Source organism: Narcine bancroftii, chromosome 8 (assembly GCF_036971445.1).
Source record: "Narcine bancroftii isolate sNarBan1 chromosome 8, sNarBan1.hap1, whole genome shotgun sequence".
In the NCBI taxonomy this organism is placed as follows: domain Eukaryota; kingdom Metazoa; phylum Chordata; class Chondrichthyes; order Torpediniformes; family Narcinidae; genus Narcine; species Narcine bancroftii.
The window spans coordinates 128,978,433-128,998,196 of record NC_091476.1 but is presented as its reverse complement, the minus strand read 5'-3'; positions in this window follow the sequence as shown (position 1 = coordinate 128,998,196).

Sequence of the window (19,764 nt, the reverse complement as noted above, 5' to 3'; positions counted from 1 at the left end):
GAATCAGAGCTGGGGAATCAGAGGCGGGGAATCATAGTTGGGAATCGGAGGCAGGAATCAGATATGGGGAAACAGAGGTGGGGAATCAGAGGCGGGGAAACAGAGCCGGGGAATCAGATATGGGGAATCGGATGCAGGGAATCAGAGGCGGGGAATCAGAGCTGGGGAATCAGAGGCGGGGAATCAGAGTTGGGGCATCAGAGGTGGGGAATTAGATATAGGGAAACAGAGGCGGGGAATCAGAGGCGGGGAAACAGAGGCGGGGAATCAGATATGGGGAATCAGAGGTGGGGAATCAGAGGCAGGGAATCAGATGTGCGGAATCAGAGATGGGGAATCAGAGGCAGGGAATCAGAATCAGAAGCGGGGAATCAGAGGCCGGGAATCAGAGGCCGGGAATCAGATGCTGGGAATAAGAGGCCGGGAATCAGAGGAGGGGAATCAGAGTCCGGGAATCAGAGATGGGGATTCAGAGGCGGGGAATCAGATATGGAGAATCAGAGATGGGGAATCAGAGGCGGGGAATCAGAGTCAGGGAATCGGACGCCGGGAATCAGAGGCGGGGAATCAGAGCTGGGGAATCAGAGGCGGGGAATCAGAGTTGGGGAATCAGAGGCGGGGAATCAGATATGGGGAAATAGAGGCGGGGAATCAGATATGGGGAATCAGAGGTGTGGAATCAGAGGTTGGGAATCAGAGGCAGGGAATCAGAGGCGGGGAAACAGAGGCGGGGAATCAGATATGGGGAATCAGAGGTGGCGAATCAAAGGCGGTGAAACAGAGATGGGGAATCAGGGCAGGGAATCAGAGGCAGGGAATCAGATCTGGGGAATGAGAGGCGTGGAATCAGATCTGGGGAATCAGAGGCAGGAAATCCGATGTGCGGAATCGGAGATGGGGAATCAGAGGCAGGGAATCAGAGGCGGGGAATCAGAGGCGGGGAATCAGAGGCCGGGAATCAGATATGGGGAAACAGAGGCGGGGAATCAGAGGCGGGGAAACAGAGGCGGGGAATCAGATATGGGGAATCAGAGGTGGGGAATCATAGGTTGGGAATCAGAGGCAGGGAATCAGAGGCTGGGAATCAGATGCAGGGAATCAGATGCGGGGAATCAGAGGCGGGGAATCAGAGCTGGGGAATCAGACGTGGGGAATCAGAGTTGGGGAATCAGAGTCGGGGACTTAGATATGGGGAAACAGAGGCAGGGAATCAGAGGCGGGGAAACAGACGCGGGGAATCAGAGGCGGGTATCAGAGCTGGGGAATCAGAGGCGGGGAATCAGAGTTGGGGAATCAGAGGCGGGGAATCTGAGGCGGGGAATCAGAGGCGGGGAATCAGAGGCGGGGAAACAGAGGCAGGGAATCAGATATGGGGAATCAGAGGTGGGGTATCAGGGGCAGGGAATCAGTGGCAGGGAATCAGAGGCGGGGAATCAGAGGCGGGGAATCAGAGGCAGGGAGTCAGACACGGGGAATCAGATATGGGGAAACAGAGGCGGGGAATCAGAGGCTGGCAAACAGAGGCGGGGAATTAGATATGGGGAATCAGAGGTGGGGAATCAGAGGTGGTGAATCAAAGATGGCGAATCACAGGCGGGGAATCAGAGGCAGGGAATAGAACGCGGGGAATCAGAGGCGGGGAATCAGAGCTGGGGAATCAGAGGCGGGGAATCATAGTTGGGAATCAGAGGCGGGGAATCAGATATGGGGAAACAGAGGCGGGGAATCAAATGCGGGGAAACAGAGGCGGGGAATCAGATATGGGGAATCGGATGCGGGGAATCAGAGGCGGGGAATCAGAGCTGGGGAATCAGAGGCGGGGTATCAGAGTTGGGGCATCAGAGGTGGGGAATTAGATATGGGGAAACAGAGGCGGGGAATCAGAGGCGGGGAAACAGAGGTGGGGAATCAGATATGGGGAATCAGAGGTGGGGAATCAGAGGCAGGGAATCAGATGTGCGGAATCAGAGATGGGGAATCAGAGGCAGGGAATCAGAATCAGAAGCGGGGAATCAGAGGCCGGGAATCAGAGGCCGGGATTCAGATGCCGGGAATAAGAGGCCGGGAATCAGAGGTGGGGAATCAGAGTCCGGGAATCAGAGATGGGGATTCAGAGGCGGGGAATGATATATGGGGAATCAGAGGCGGGGAATCAGAGGCGGGGTAACAGAGGTGGGGAATCAGATATGGGGAATCAGAGGTGTCGAATCAAAGGCGGTGAATCAGAGATGGGGAATCAGAGGCGGGGAATCAGAGGCAATGAATCAAACACGGGGAATCAGAGGCGGGGAATCAGAGCTGGGGAATCAGAGGTGGGGAATCAGAGTTGGGGAATCAGAGGCGGGGAATCACATATGGGGAAACAGGGGCGGAGAATCAGAGGCAGGGAAACAGAGGCGGGGAATCAGATATGGGGAATCAGGGGTGGGGAATCAGAGGTTGGGAATCAGAGGCAGGGAATCAGGGGCGTGGAAACAGAGGCGGGGATTCAGATATGGGGAATCAGAGGTGGGGAATCAGGGGCGTGGAATCAGAGGCAGGGAATTAGATGTGGTGAATCAGAGATGGGGAATCAGAGGCAGGGAATCAGAATCAGAAGCGGGGTATCAGAGGCCGGGAATCAGAGGAAGGTAATCAGAGGCAGGGGATCAAACACGGGGAATCAGAGGCTGGGAATCAGAGCGGGGGAATCACAGGCGGGGAATCAGAGATGGGGAATCAGAGGCGGGGAATCAGAGGCAGGGAATCAGATGCGGGGAATCAGAGGCGGGGAATCAGAGCTGGCGAATCAGAGGCGGGGAATCAGAGGTGGGCAATCAGAGGATGGGAATCAGATATGGGGAATCAGAGGCGGGGAATTAGAGCTGGGGAATCACAGGCGGGGATTCAGAGTTGGGGAATCAGAGGCGGGGAATCAGATATGGGGAAACAGAGGCGGGTAATCAGAGGCGGTGAAACAGAGGCGGGGAATCAGATATGGGGAATCAGAGGTGGGGAATCAGAGGTTGGGAATCAGAGGCCTGGAATCAGAGGCGGGGAATCACAGGCAGGGAATCAGATGCGGGGAATCAGAGGAGGGGAATCAGAGCTGGGGAATCAGAGGCGGGGTATTAGAGTTGGGGAATCAGAGGCGGGGAATCAGACGCGGGAAATCAGAGGGGGGGAATCATAGCTGGCGAATCAGAGGCTGGGAATCAGAGGTGGGCAATCAGAGGCCGGGAATCAGAGGTGGTGAATCAGAGATGGGGAATCAGAGGCGGGGAATCAGTGGCAGGGAATCAGATATGGGGAATCAGAGGCGTGGAATCAGAGGCAGGGGCTCAGACACGGGGAATCAGACACGGGGAATCAGAGGTGGGGAATCAGAGATGGGGAATCAGAGGCGGTGAATCAGAGATGGGGAATCAGAGGCGGGGAATCAGAGGCAGGAAATCAGACACGGGGATTCAGAGGCTGGAAATCAGACGGGGGGAATCAAAGGCGGGGAATCAGAGCTGGGGAATCAGAGGCAGGGAATCAGAGGCGGGGAATCAGATATGGGGAATCAGAGGCTGGGATTCAGAGGCGGGGAATCAGAGGCAGGGAATCAGACACGGGGAATCAGAGGTGGGGAATCAGAGATGGGGAATCAGATGTGGGGAATCAGAGGCGGTGAATCAGAGATGGGGAATCAGAGGCGGGGAATCAGAGGCAGGAAATCAGACACGGGGATTCAGAGGCTGGGAATCAGACGGGGGGAATCAAAGGCGGGGAATCAGAGCTGGGGAATCTGAGGCAGGGAATCAGAGTTGGGGATTCAGAGGCGGGGAATCAGATATGGGGAAACAGAGGCGGGGAATCAGAGGCGGGCAAACAGAGGCGGGGAATTAGATATGGGGAATCAGAGGTAGGGAATCAGAGGTGGTGAATCAGTGATGGGGAATCACAGGCGGGGAATCAGAGGCAGGGAATAGAACGCGGGGAATCAGAGGCAGGGAATCAGAGCTGGGGAATCAGAGGCGGGGAATCATAGTTGGGAATCAGAGGCAGGAATCAGATATGGGGAAACAGAGGTGGGGAATCAGAGGCGGGGAAACAGAGGCGGGGAATCAGATATGGGGAATCGGATGCAGGGAATCAGAGGTGGGGAATCAGAGCTGGGGAATCAGAGGCGGGGAATCAGAGTTGGGGCATCAGAGGTGGGGAATTAGATATAGGGAAACAGAGGCGGGGAATCAGAGGCGGGGAAACAGAGGCGGGGAATCAGATATGGGGAATCAGAGGTGGGGAATCAGAGGCAGGGAATCAGATGTGCGGAATCAGAGATGGGGAATCAGAGGCAGGGAATCAGAATCAGAAGCGAAGAATCAGAGGCCGGGAATCAGAGGCCGGGAATCAGATGCTGGGAATAAGAGGCCGGGAATCAGAGGAGGGGAATCAGAGTCCGGGAATCAGAGATGGGTATTCAGAGGCGGGGAATCAGATATGGAGAATCAGAGATGGGGAATCAGAGGCGGGGAATCAGAGGCATGGAATCGGACGCCGGGAATCAGAGGCGGGGAATCAGAGCTGGGGAATCAGAGGCGGGGAATCAGAGTTGGGGAATCAGAGGCGGGGAATCAGATATGGGGAAATAGAGGCGGGGAATCAGATATGGGGAATCAGAGGTGTGGAATCAGAGGTTGGGAATCAGAGGCAGGGAATCAGAGGCGGGGAAACAGAGGCAGGGAATCAGATATGGGGAATCAGAGGTGGCGAATCAAAGGCGGTGAAACAGAGATGGGGAATCAGGGCAGGGAATCAGAGGCAGGGAATCAGAGCTGGGGAATGAGAGGCGTGGAATCAGATCTGGGGAATCAGAGGCGGGGATTCAGAGTTGGGGAATCAGAGGCGGGGAATCAGAGGCGGGGAAACAGAGGTGGGGAATCAGATATGGGGAATCAGAGGTGGGGAATCAGAGGTTGGGAATCCGAAGCAGGGAATCAGAGGCGGGGAATCAGAGGCGGGGAATGAGAGGCAGGAAATCCGATGTGCGGAATCGGAGATGGGGAATCAGAGGCAGGGAATCAGAGGCGGGGAATCAGAGGCGGGGAATCAGAGGCCGGGAATCAGATATGGGGAAACAGAGGCGGGGATTCAGAGGCGGGGAAACAGAGGCGGGGAATCAGATATGGGGAATCAGAGGTGGGGAATCATAGGTTGGGAATCAGAGGCAGGGAATCAGAGGCTGGGAATCAGATGCAGGGAATCAGATGCGGGGAATCAGAGGCGGGGAATCAGAGCTGGGGAATCAGACGTGGGGAATCAGAGTTGGGGAATCAGAGTCGGGGACTTAGATATGGGGAAACAGAGGCAGGGAATCAGAGGCGGGGAAACAGACGCGGGGAATCAGAGGCGGGTATCAGAGCTGGGGAATCAGAGGCGGGGAATCAGAGTTGGGGAATCAGAGGCGGGGAATCTGAGGCGGGGAATCAGAGGCGGGGAATCAGAGGCGGGGAAACAGAGGCAGGGAATCAGATATGGGGAATCAGAGGTGGGGTATCAGGGGCAGGGAATCAGTGGCAGGGAATCAGAGGCGGGGAATCAGAGGCGGGGAATCAGAGGCAGGGAATCAGACACGGGGAATCAGATATGGGGAAACAGAGGCGGGGAATCAGAGGCGGGCAAACAGAGGCGGGGAATTAGATATGGGGAATCAGAGGTGGGGAATCAGAGGTGGTGAATCAGAGATGGCGAATCACAGGCGGGGAATCAGAGGCAGGGAATAGAACGCGGGGAATCAGAGGCGGGGAATCAGAGCTGGGGAATCAGAGGTGGGGAATCATAGTTGGGAATCAGAGGCGGGGAATCAGATATGGGGAAACAGAGGCGGGGAATCAAATGCGGGGAAACAGAGGCGGGGAATCAGATATGGGGAATCGGATGCGGGGAATCAGAGGCGGGGAATCAGAGCTGGGGAATCAGAGGCGGGGTATCAGAGTTGGGGCATCAGAGGTGGGGAATTAGATATGGGGAAACAGAGGCAGGGAATCAGAGGCGGGGAAACAGAGGTGGGGAATCAGATATGGGGAATCAGAGGTGGGGAATCAGAGGCAGGGAATCAGATGTGCGGAATCAGAGATGGGGAATCAGAGGCAGGGAATCAGAATCAGAAGCGGGGAATCAGAGGCCGGGAATCAGAGGCCGGGATTCAGATGCCGGGAATAAGAGGCCGGGAATCAGAGGTGGGGAATCAGAGTCCGGGAATCAGAGATGGGGATTCAGAGGCGGGGAATGATATATGGGGAATCAGAGGCGGGGAATCAGAGGCGGGGTAACAGAGGTGGGGAATCAGATATGGGGAATCAGAGGTGTCGAATCAAAGGCGGTGAATCAGAGATGGGGAATCAGAGGCGGGGAATCAGAGGCAATGAATCAAACACGGGGAATCAGAGGCGGGGAATCAGAGCTGGGGAATCAGAGGTGGGGAATCAGAGTTGGGGAATCAGAGGCGGGGAATCACATATGGGGAAACAGGGGCGGAGAATCAGAGGCAGGGAAACAGAGGCGGGGAATCAGATATGGGGAATCAGGGGTGGGGAATCAGAGGTTGGGAATCAGAGGCAGGGAATCAGAGGCGTGGAAACAGAGGCGGGGATTCAGATATGGGGAATCAGAGGTGGGGAATCAGGGGCGTGGAATCAGAGGCAGGGAATTAGATGTGGTGAATCAGAGATGGGGAATCAGAGGCAGGGAATCAGAATCAGAAGCGGGGTATCAGAGGCCGGGAATCAGAGGAAGGTAATCAGAGGCAGGGGATCAAACACGGGGAATCAGAGGCTGGGAATCAGAGCGGGGGAATCACAGGCGGGGAATCAGAGATGGGGAATCAGAGACGGGGAATCAGAGGCAGGGAATCAGATGCGGGGAATCAGAGGCGGGGAATCAGAGCTGGCGAATCAGAGGCGGGGAATCAGAGGTGGGCAATCAGAGGATGGGAATCAGATATGGGGAATCAGAGGCGGGGAATTAGAGCTGGGGAATCACAGGCGGGGATTCAGAGTTGGGGAATCAGAGGCGGGGAATCAGATATGGGGAAACAGAGGCGGGTAATCAGAGGCGGTGAAACAGAGGCGGGGAATCAGATATGGGGAATCAGAGGTGGGGAATCAGAGGTTGGGAATCAGAGGCCTGGAATCAGAGGCGGGGAATCACAGGCAGGGAATCAGATGCGGGGAATCAGAGGAGGGGAATCAGAGCTGGGGAATCAGAGGCGGGGTATTAGAGTTGGGGAATCAGAGGCGGGGAATCAGACGCGGGGAATCAGAGGGGGGGAATCATAGCTGGCGAATCAGAGGCTGGGAATCAGAGCTGGGGAATCAGAGGTGGGGAATCATAGTTGGGAATCAGAGGCGGGGAATCAGATATGGGGAAACAGAGGCGGGGAATCAAATGCGGGGAAACAGAGGCGGGGAATCAGATATGGGGAATCGGATGCGGGGAATCAGAGGCGGGGAATCAGAGCTGGGGAATCAGAGGCGGGGTATCAGAGTTGGGGCATCAGAGGTGGGGAATTAGATATGGGGAAACAGAGGCAGGGAATCAGAGGCGGGGAAACAGAGGTGGGGAATCAGATATGGGGAATCAGAGGTGGGGAATCAGAGGCAGGGAATCAGATGTGCGGAATCAGAGATGGGGAATCAGAGGCAGGGAATCAGAATCAGAAGCGGGGAATCAGAGGCCGGGAATCAGAGGCCGGGATTCAGATGCCGGGAATAAGAGGCCGGGAATCAGAGGTGGGGAATCAGAGTCCGGGAATCAGAGATGGGGATTCAGAGGCGGGGAATGATATATGGGGAATCAGAGGCGGGGAATCAGAGGCGGGGTAACAGAGGTGGGGAATCAGATATGGGGAATCAGAGGTGTCGAATCAAAGGCGGTGAATCAGAGATGGGGAATCAGAGGCGGGGAATCAGAGGCAATGAATCAAACACGGGGAATCAGAGGCGGGGAATCAGAGCTGGGGAATCAGAGGTGGGGAATCAGAGTTGGGGAATCAGAGGCGGGGAATCACATATGGGGAAACAGGGGCGGAGAATCAGAGGCAGGGAAACAGAGGCGGGGAATCAGATATGGGGAATCAGGGGTGGGGAATCAGAGGTTGGGAATCAGAGGCAGGGAATCAGAGGCGTGGAAACAGAGGCGGGGATTCAGATATGGGGAATCAGAGGTGGGGAATCAGGGGCGTGGAATCAGAGGCAGGGAATTAGATGTGGTGAATCAGAGATGGGGAATCAGAGGCAGGGAATCAGAATCAGAAGCGGGGTATCAGAGGCCGGGAATCAGAGGAAGGTAATCAGAGGCAGGGGATCAAACACGGGGAATCAGAGGCTGGGAATCAGAGCGGGGGAATCACAGGCGGGGAATCAGAGATGGGGAATCAGAGGCGGGGAATCAGAGGCAGGGAATCAGATGCGGGGAATCAGAGGCGGGGAATCAGAGCTGGCGAATCAGAGGCGGGGAATCAGAGGTGGGCAATCAGAGGATGGGAATCAGATATGGGGAATCAGAGGCGGGGAATTAGAGCTGGGGAATCACAGGCGGGGATTCAGAGTTGGGGAATCAGAGGCGGGGAATCAGATATGGGGAAACAGAGGCGGGTAATCAGAGGCGGTGAAACAGAGGCGGGGAATCAGATATGGGGAATCAGAGGTGGGGAATCAGAGGTTGGGAATCAGAGGCCTGGAATCAGAGGCGGGGAATCACAGGCAGGGAATCAGAATCGGGGAATCAGAGGAGGGGAATCAGAGCTGGGGAATCAGAGGCGGGGTATTAGAGTTGGGGAATCAGAGGCGGGTAATCAGACGCGGGGAATCAGAGGGGGGGAATCATAGCTGGCGAATCAGAGGCTGGGAATCAGAGGTGGGCAATCAGAGGCCGGGAATCAGAGGTGGTGAATCAGAGATGGGGAATCAGAGGCGGGGAATCAGTGGCAGGGAATCAGATATGGGGAATCAGAGGCGTGGAATCAGAGGCAGGGAATCAGACACGGGGAATCAGACACGGGGAATCAGAGGTGGGGAATCAGAGATGGGGAATCAGAGGCGGTGAATCAGAGATGGGGAATCAGAGGCGGGGAATCAGAGGCAGAAAATCAGACACGGGGATTCAGAGGCTGGAAATCAGACGGGGGGAATCAAAGGCGGGGAATCAGAGCTGGGGAATCAGAGGCAGGGAATCAGAGGCGGGGAATCAGATATGGGGAATCAGAGGCTGGGATTCAGAGGCGGGGAATCAGAGGCAGGGAATCAGACACGGGGAATCAGAGGTGGGGAATCAGAGATGGGGAATCAGAGGCGGGGAATCAGAGGCAGGGAATCAGACGCGGGGAATCTGAGGCGGGGAATCAGAGCTGGGGAATCAGAGGTGGGGAATCAGAGTTGGGGAATCAGAGGCAGGGAATTGGATGTGCGGAATCAGAGATGGGGAATCAGATGAATCAGGGATGGGGAATCAGAGGCGGGGAATCAGAAGCAGGAAATCAGACACGGGGATTCAGAGGCTGGGAATCAGACGGGGGGAATCAAAGGCGGGGAATCAGAGCTGGGGAATCAGAGGCAGGGAATCAGAGTTGGGGATTCAGAGACGGGGAATCAGATATGGGGAAACAGAGGCAGGGAATCAGAGGCGGGCAAACAGAGGCGGGGAATTAGATATGGGGAATCAGAGGTGGGGAATCAGAGGTGGTGAATCAGTGATGGGGAATCACAGGCGGGGAATCAGAGGCAGGGAATAGAACGCAGGGAATCAGACGCAGGGAATCAGAGCTGGGGAATCAGAGGCAGGGAATCATAGTTGGGAATCAGAGGCGGGGAATCAGATATGGGGAAACAGAGGTGGGGAATCAGAGGCGGGGAAACAGAGGCGGGGAATCAGATATGGGGAATCGGATGCGGGGAATCAGAGGCGGGGAATCAGAGCTGGGGAATCAGAGGCGGGGAATCAGAGTTGGGGCATCAGAGGTGTGGAATTAGATATAGGGAAACAGAGGCGGGGAATCAGAGGCGGGGAAACAGAGGTGGGGAATCAGATATGGGGAATCAGAGGTGGGGAATCAGAGGCAGGGAATCAGATGTGCGGAATCAGAGATGGGGAATCAGAGGCAGGGAATCAGAATCAGAAGCGGGGAATCAGAGGCCGGGTATCAGAGGCTGGGAATCAGATGCTGGGAATAAGAGGCCGGGAATCAGAGGTGGGGAATCAGAGTCCGGGAATCAGAGATGGGGATTCAGAGGCGGGGAATGAGATATGGAGAATCAGAGGCGGGGAATCAGAGGCCGGGAAACAGAGGTGGGGAATCAGATATGGGGAATCAGAGGTGGCGAATCAAAGGCGGTGAATCAGAGATGGGGAATCAGAGGCGGGGAATCAGAGGCAGGGAATCAGATGCGGGGAATCAGAGGCGGGGAATCAGAGGTGGGCAATCAGAGGCGGGGAATCAGATATGGGGAATCAGAGGTGGGGAATCAGAGGCGGGGAAACAGAGGCGGGGAATCAAATATAGGGAATCAGAGGTGGGGAATCAGAGGTTGTGAATCAGAGATGGGGAATCAAGGCGGGAAATCAGAGGCAGGGAATCAGACACGGGGAATCAGAGGCGGGGATTCAGAGCTGGGGAATCAGAGGCGGGGAATCAGAGGCGGGGAATCAGAGGCCGGGAATCAGATATGGGGAAACTGAGGCGGGGAATCCGAGGCGGGGAAACAGAGGTGGGGAATCAGATATGGGGAATCAGAGGTGGGGAATCAGAGGTTGGGAATCAGAGGCAGGGAATCAGAGGCTTGGAATCAGATGCAGGGAATCAGATGCGGGGAATCAGAGGCGGGGAATCAGAGCTGGGGAATCAGAGGTGGGGAATCAGATTTGGGGAATCAGAGGTGGGGACTTAGATATTGGGAAACAGAGGCGGGGAATCAGAGGCGGGGAAACAGAGGCGGGGAATCAGATATGGGGAATCAGAGGTGGGGAATCAGAGGCAGGGAATCAGATGTGCGGAATCAGAGATGGGGAATCAGAGGCAGGGAAACAGAATCAGAAGCAGGGAATCAGAGGCCGGGAATCAGAGGCCGGAATCAGATGCTGGGAATCAGAGGCCTGGAATCAGAGGCGGGGAATCAGAGGCAGGGAATCAATTGCGGGGAATCAGAGGCGGGGAATCAGAGCTGGGGAATCAGAGGCGGGTATTAGAGTTGGGGAATTAGAGGCGGGGAATCAGATATGGGGAAACAGAGGTAGGGAATCAGAGGCGGGGAAACAGAGGCAGGGAATCAGATATGGGGAATCAGAGGCGGGGAATCAGAGGTGGGGAATCATAGGCATGGAATCGGATGTGCGGAATCAGAGATTGGGAATCAGAGGCCGGGAATCAGAGGTGGTGAATCAGAGATGGGGAATCAGAGGCGGGGAATCAGAGGCAGGGTATCAGACGCGGGGAATCAGAGGTGGGCAATCAGAGGCGGGGAATCAGATATGGGGAATCAGAGGCGGGGAATCAGAGGCGGGGAAACAGAGGCGGGGAATCAGATATGGGGAATCAGAGGTGGGGCATCAGAGGTTGTGAATCACAGATGGGGAATCAGAGGCGGGGAATCAGAGGCAGGGAATCAGACGCGGGGAATCAGAGGCGGGGATTCAGAGCTGGGGAATCAGAAGCGGGGAATCAGAGTTGGGGAATCAGAGGCGGGGAATCAGATATGGGGAATCAGAGGCAGGGAATCAGAGGCGGGGAATCAGAGGCAGGGAATCAGACGCGGGGAATCTGAGGCGGGGAATCAGAGCTGGGGAATCAGAGGTGGGGAATCAGAGTTGGGGAATCAGAGGCAGGGAATTGGATGTGCGGAATCAGAGATGGGGAATCAGAGGTGGGGAATCAGAGGCGGTGAATCAGAGATGGGGAATCAGAGGCGGGGAATCAGAGGCAGTAAATCAGACACGGGGATTCAGAGGCTGGGAATCAGACGGGGGGAATCAAAGGCGGGGAATCAGAGCTGGGGAATCTGAGGCAGGGAATCAGAGTTGGGGATTCAGAGGCGGGGAATCAGATATGGGGAAACAGAGGCGGGGAATCAGAGGCGGGCAAACAGAGGCGGGGAATTAGATATGGGGAATCAGAGGTAGGGAATCAGAGGTGGTGAATCAGTGATGGGGAATCACAGGCGGGGAATCAGAGGCAGGGAATAGAACGCGGGGAATCAGAGGCAGGGAATCAGAGCTGGGGAAGCAGAGGCGGGGAATCATAGTTGGGAATCAGAGGCGGGAATCAGATATGGGGAAACAGAGGTGGGGAATCAGAGGTGGGGAAACAGAGGCGGGGAATCAGATATGGGGAATCGGATGCAGGGAATCAGAGGCGGGGAATCAGAGCTGGGGAATCAGAGGCGGGGATTCAGAGTTGGGGCATCAGAGGTGGGGAATTAGATATAGGGAAACAGAGGCGGGGAATCAGAGGCGGGGAAACAGAGGCGGGGAATCAGATATGGGGAATCAGAGGTGGGGAATCAGAGGCAGGGAATCAGATGTGCGGAATCAGAGATGGGGAATCAGAGGCAGGGAATCAGAATCAGAAGCGGGGAATCAGAGGCCGGGAATCAGAGGCCGGGAATCAGATGCTGGGAATAAGAGGCCGGGAATCAGAGGAGGGGAATCAGAGTCCGGGAATCAGAGATGGGGATTCAGAGGCGGGGAATCAGATATGGAGAATCAGAGATGGGGAATCAGAGGCGGGGAATCAGAGGCAGGGAATCGGACGCCGGGAATCAGAGGCGGGGAATCAGAGCTGGGGAATCAGAGGCGAGGAATCAGAGTTGGGGAATCAGAGGCGGGGAATCAGATATGGGGAAATAGAGGCGGGGAATCAGATATGGGGAATCAGAGGTGTGGAATCAGAGGTTGGGAATCAGAGGCAGGGAATCAGAGGCGGGGAAACAGAGGCGGGGAATCAGATATGGGGAATCAGAGGTGGCGAATCAAAGGCAGTGAAACAGAGATGGGGAATCAGGGCAGGGAATCAGAGGCAGGGAATCAGAGCTGGGGAATCAGAGGCGTGGAATCAGAGCTGGGGAATCAGAGGCGGGGATTCAGAGTTGGGGAATCAGAGGCGGGGAATCAGAGGCGGGGAAACAGAGGCGGGGAATCAGATATGGGGAATCAGAGGTGGGGAATCAGAGGTTGGGAATCAGAAGCATGGAATCAGAGGCGGGGAATCAGAGGCGGGGAATCAGAGGCAGGAAATCCGATGTGCGGAATCGGAGATGGGGAATCAGAGGCAGGGAATCAGAGGCGGGGAATCAGAGGCGGGGAAACAGAGGCGGGGAATCAGATATGGGGAATCAGAGGTGGGGAATCAGAGGTTGGGAATCAGAGGCAGGGAATCAGAGGCTGGGAATCAGATGCAGGGAATCAGATGCGGGGAATCAGAGGCGGGGAATCAGAGCTGGGGAATCAGAGGTGGGGAATCAGAGTTGGGGAATCAGAGTCGGGGACTTAGATATGGGGAAACAGAGGCAGGGAATCAGAGGCGGGGAAACAGACGCGGGGAATCAGAGGCGGGTATCAGAGCTGGGGAATCAGAGGCGGGGAATCAGAGTTGGGGAATCAGAGGCGGGGAATCAGAGGCGGGGAATCAGAGGCGGGGAATCAGAGGCGGGGAAACAGAGGCGGGGAATCAGAGGCGGGGAATCAGAGGCAGGGAATCAGAGGCAGGGAATCAGACACGGTGAATCAGATATGGGGAAACAGAGGCGGGGAATCAGAGGCGGGCAAACAGAGGCGGGGAATTAGATATGGGGAATCAGAGGTGGGGAATCAGAGGTGGTGAATCAGACATGGGGAATCACAGGCGGGGAATCAGAGGCAGGGAATAGAACGCGGGGAATCAGAGGCGGGGAATCAGAGCTGGGGAATCAGAGGCGGGGAATCATAGTTGGGAATCAGAGGCGGGGAATCAGATATGGGGAAACAGAGGCGGGGAATCAAAGGCGGGGAAACGGAGGCGGGGAATCAGATATGGGGAATCGGATGCGGGGAATCAGAGGCGGGGAATCAGAGCTGGGGAATCAGAGGCGGGGTATCAGAGTTGGGGCATCAGAGGTGGGGAATTAGATATGGGGAAACAGAGGCGGGGAATCAGAGGCGGGGAAACAGAGGTGGGGAATCAGATATGGGGAATCAGAGGTGGGGAATCAGAGGCAGGGAATCAGATGTGCGGAATCAGAGATGGGGAATCAGAGGCAGGGAATCAGAATCAGAAGCGGGGAATCAGAGGCAGGGAATCAGAGGCCGGGATTCAGATGCAGGGAATAAGAGGCCGGGAATCAGAGGTGGGGAATCAGAGTCCGGGAATCAGAGATGGGGATTCAGAGGCGGGGAATGATATATGGGGAATCAGAGGCAGGGAATCAGAGGCGGGGTAACAGAGGTGGGGAATCAGATATGGGGAATCAGAGGTGTCGAATCAAAGGCGGTGAATCAGAGATGGGGAATCAGAGGCGGGGAATCAGAGGCAATGAATCAAACACGGGGAATCAGAGGCGGTGAATCAGAGATGGGGAATCAGAGGCGGGGAATCAGAGGCAGTAAATCAGACACGGGGATTCAGAGGCTGGGAATCAGACGGGGGGAATCAAAGGCGGGGAATCAGAGCTGGGGAATCTGAGGCAGGGAATCAGAGTTGGGGATTCAGAGGCGGGGAATCAGATATGGGGAAACAGAGGCGGGGAATCAGAGGCGGGCAAACAGATGCGGGGAATTAGATATGGGGAATCAGAGGTAGGGAATCAGAGGTGGTGAATCAGTGATGGGGAATCACAGGCGGGGAATCAGAGGCAGGGAATAGAACGCGGGGAATCAGAGGCAGGGAATCAGAGCTGGGGAAGCAGAGGCGGGGAATCATAGTTGGGAATCAGAGGCGGGAATCAGATATGGGGAAACAGAGGTGGGGAATCAGAGGCGGGAAAACAGAGGCGGGGAATCAGATATGGGGAATCGGATGCAGGGAATCAGAGGCGGGGAATCAGAGCTGGGGAATCAGAGGCGGGGATTCAGAGTTGGGGCATCAGAGGTGGGGAATTAGATATAGGGAAACAGAGGCGGGGAATCAGAGGCGGGGAAACAGAGGCGGGGAATCAGATATGGGTAATCAGAGGTGGGGAATCAGAGGCAGGGAATCAGATGTGCGGAATCAGAGATGGGGAATCAGAGGCAGGGAATCAGAATCAGAAGCGGGGAATCAGAGGCCGGGAATCAGAGGCCGGGAATCAGATGCTGGGAATAAGAGGCCGGGAATCAGAGGAGGGGAATCAGATTCCGGGAATCAGAGATGGGGATTCAGAGGCGGGGAATCAGATATGGAGAATCAGAGATGGGGAATCAGAGGCGGGGAATCAGAGGCAGGGAATCGGACGCCGGGAATCAGAGGCGGGGAATCAGAGCTGGGGAATCAGAGGCGAGGAATCAGAGTTGGGGAATCAGAGGCGGGGAATCAGATATGGGGAAATAGAGGCGGGGAATCAGATATGGGGAATCAGAGGTGTGGAATCAGAGGTTGGGAATCAGAGGCAGGGAATCAGAGGCGGGGAAACAGAGGCGGGGAATCAGATATGGGGAATCAGAGGTGGCGAATCAAAGGCGGTGAAACAGAGATGGGGAATCAGGGCAGGGAATCAGAGGCAGGGAATCAGAGCTGGGGAATCAGAGGCGTGGAATCAGAGCTGGGGAATCAGAGGCGGGGATTCAGAGTTGGGGAATCAGAGGCGGGGAATCAGAGGCGGGGAAACAGAGGCGGGGAATCAGATATGGGGAATCAGAGGTGGGGAATCAGAGGTTGGGAATCAGAAGCATGGAATCAGAGGCGGGGAATCAGAGGCGGGGAATCAGAGGCAGGAAATCCGATGTGCGGAATCGGAGATGGGGAATCAGAGGCAGGGAATCAGAGGCGGGGAATCAGAGGCGGGGAATCAGAGGCCGGGAATCAGATATGGGGAAACAGAGGCGGGGAATCAGAGGCGGGGAAACAGAGGCGGGGAATCAGATATGGGGAATCAGAGGTGGGGAATCAGAGGTTGGGAATCAGAGGCAGGGAATCAGAGGCTGGGAATCAGATGCAGGGAATCAGATGCGGGGAATCAGAGGCGGGGAATCAGAGCTGGGGAATCAGAGGTGGGGAATCAGAGTTGGGGAATCAGAGTCGGGGACTTAGATATGGGGAAACAGAGGCAGGGAATCAGAGGCGGGGAAACAGACGCGGGGAATCAGAGGCGGGTATCAGAGCTGGGGAATCAGAGGCGGGGAATCAGAGTTGGGGAATCAGAGGCGGGGAATCAGAGGCGGGGAATCAGAGGCGGGGAATCAGAGGCGGGGAAACAGAGGCAGGGAATCAGATATGGGGAATCAGAGGTGGGGTATCAGGGGCAGGGAATCAGTGGCAGGGAATCAGAGGCGGGGAATCAGAGGCGGGGAATCAGAGGCAGGGAATCAGACACGGTGAATCAGATATGGGGAAACAGAGGCGGGGAATCAGAGGCGGGCAAACAGAGGCGGGGAATTAGATATGGGGAATCAGAGGTGGGGAATCAGAGGTGGTGAATCAGACATGGGGAATCACAGGCGGGGAATCAGAGGCAGGGAATAGAACGCGGGGAATCAGAGGCGGGGAATCAGAGCTGGGGAATCAGAGGCGGGGAATCATAGTTGGGAATCAGAGGCGGGGAATTAGATATGGGGAAACAGAGGCGGGGAATCAGAGGCGGGGAAACAGAGGTGGGGAATCAGATATGGGGAATCAGAGGTGGGGAATCAGAGGCAGGGAATCAGATGTGCGGAATCAGAGATGGGGAATCAGAGGCAGGGAATCAGAATCAGAAGCGGGGAATCAGAGGCAGGGAATCAGAGGCCGGGATTCAGATGCAGGGAATAAGAGGCCGGGAATCAGAGGTGGGGAATCAGAGTCCGGGAATCAGAGATGGGGATTAAGAGGCGGGGAATGATATATGGGGAATCAGAGGCAGGGAATCAGAGGCGGGGTAACAGAGGTGGGGAATCAGATATGGGGAATCAGAGGTGTCGAATCAAAGGCGGTGAATCAGAGATGGGGAATCAGAGGCGGGGAATCAGAGGCAATGAATCAAACACGGGGAATCAGAGGCGGGGAATCAGAGCTGGGGAATCAGAGGTGGGGAATCAGAGTTGGGGAATCAGAGGCGGGTAATCAGATATGGGGAAACAGGGGCAGAGAATCAGAGGCAGGGAAACAGAGGCGGGGAATCAGATATGGGGAATCAGGGGTGGGGAATCAGAGGTTGGGAATCAGAGGCAGGGAATCAGAGGCGTGGAAACAGAGGCGGGGATTCAGATATGGGGAATCAGAGGTGGGGAATCAGGGGCGTGGAATCAGAGGCAGGGAATTAGATGTGGTGAATCAGAGATGGGGAATCAGAGGCAGGGAATCAGAATCAGAAGCGGGGTATCAGAGGCCGGGAATCAGAGGAAGGTAATCAGAGGCAGGGGATCAAACACGGGGAATCAGAGGCTGGGAATCAGAGCTGGGGAATCACAGGCGGGGAATCAGAGATGGGGAATCAGAGGCGGGGAATCAGAGGCAGGGAATCAGATGCGGGGAATCAGAGGCGGGGAATCAGAGCTGGCGAATCAGAGGCGGGGAATCAGAAGTGGGCAATCAGAGGATGGGAATCAGATATGGGGAATCAGAGGCGGGGAATTAGAGCTGGGGAATCACAGGCGGGGAATCAGAGTTGGGGAATCAGAGGTGGGGAATCAGAGGTTGGGAATCAGAGGCCTGGAATCAGAGGCGGGGAATCAGAGGCAGGGAATCAGATGCGGGGAATCAGAGGAGGGGAATCAGAGCTGGGGAATCAGAGGCGGGGTATTAGAGTTGGGGAATCAGAGGCGGGGAATCAGACGCGGGGAATCAGAGGGGGGGAATCATAGCTGGCGAATCAGAGGCGGGGAATCAGAGTTGGGCAATCAGAGGCCGGGAATCAGAGGTGGTGAATCAGAGATGGGGAATCAGAGGGGAGGAATCAGTGGCAGGGAATCAGATATGGGGAATCAGAGGCGTGGAATCAGAGGCAGGGAATCAGACACGGGGAATCAGACACGGGGAATCAGAGGTGGGGAATCAGAGATGGGGAATCAGAGGCGGTGAATCAGAGATGGGGAATCAAAGGCGGGGAATCAGAGGCAGGAAATCAGACACGGGGATTCAGAGGCTGGGAATCAGACGGGGGGAATCAAAGGCGGGGAATCAGAGCTGGGGAATCAGAGGCAGGGAATCAGAGGCGGGGAATCAGATATGGGGAATCAGAGGCTGGGATTCAGAGGCGGGGAATCAGAGGCAGGGAATCAGACACGGGGAATCAGAGGTGGGGAATCAGAGATGGGGAATCAGAGGCGGGGAATCAGAGGCAGGGAATCAGACGCGGGGAATCTGAGGCGGGGAATCAGAGCTGGGGAATCAGAGGTGGGGAATCAGAGTTGGGGAATCAGAGGCAGGGAATCGGATGTGCGGAATCAGACATGGGGAATCATATGTGGGGAATCAGAGGAATCAGAGATGGGGAATCAGAGGCGGGGAATCAGAGGCAGGAAATCAGACACGGTGATTCAGAGGCTGGGAATCAGACGGGGGGAATCAAAGGCGGGGAATCAGAGCTGGGGAATCAGAGGCAGGGAATCAGAGTTGGGGATTCAGAGACGGGGAATCAGATATGGGGAAACAGAGGCGGGGAATCAGAGGCGGGCAAACAGAGGCGGGGAATTAGATATGGGGAATCAGAGGTGGGGAATCAGAGGTGGTGAATCAGTGATGGGGAATCACAGGCGGGGAATCAGAGGCAGGGAATAGAACGCAGGGAATCAGACGCAGGGAATCAGAGCTGGGGAATCAGAGGCGGGGAATCATAGTTGGGAATCAGAGGCGGGGAATCAGATATGGGGAAACAGAGGCGGGGAATCAGAGGCGGGGAAACAGAGGCGGGGAATCAGATATGGGGAATCGGATGCGGGGAATCAGAGGCGGGGAATCAGAGCTGGGGAATCAGAGGCGGGGAATCAGAGTTGGGGCATCAGAGGTGGGGAATTAGATATAGGGAAACAGAGGCGGGGAATCAGAGGCGGGGAAACAGAGGCGGGGAATCAGATATGGGGAATCAGAGGTGGGGAATCAGAGGCAGGGAATCAGATGTGCGGAATCAGAGATGGGGAATCAGAGGCAGGGAATCAGAATCAGAAGCGGGGAATCAGAGGCCGGGTATCAGAGGCCGGGAATCAGATGCTGGGAATAAGAGGCCGGGAATCAGAGGTGGGGAATCAGAGTCCGGGAATCAGAGATGGGGATTCAGAGGCGGGGAATGAGATATGGAGAATCAGAGGCGGGGAATCAGAGGCCGGGAAACAGAGGTGGGGAATCAGATATGGGGAATCAGAGGTGGCGAATCAAAGGCGGTGAATCAGAGATGGGGAATCAGAGGCGGGGAATCAGAGGCAGGGAATCAGATGTGGGGAATCAGAGGCGGGGAATCAGAGCTGGCGAATCAGAGGCGGGGAATCAGAGTTGGGGAATCAGAGGCAGGGAATCAGATATGGGGAATCAAAGCGGGGAATCAGAGGCAGGGAATCAGACACGGGGAATCAGAGGCGGGGATTCAGAGCTGGGGAATCAGAGATGGGGAATCAGAGGCGGGGAATCAGAGGCAGGGAATCAGATGTGGGGAATCAGAGGCGGGGAATCAG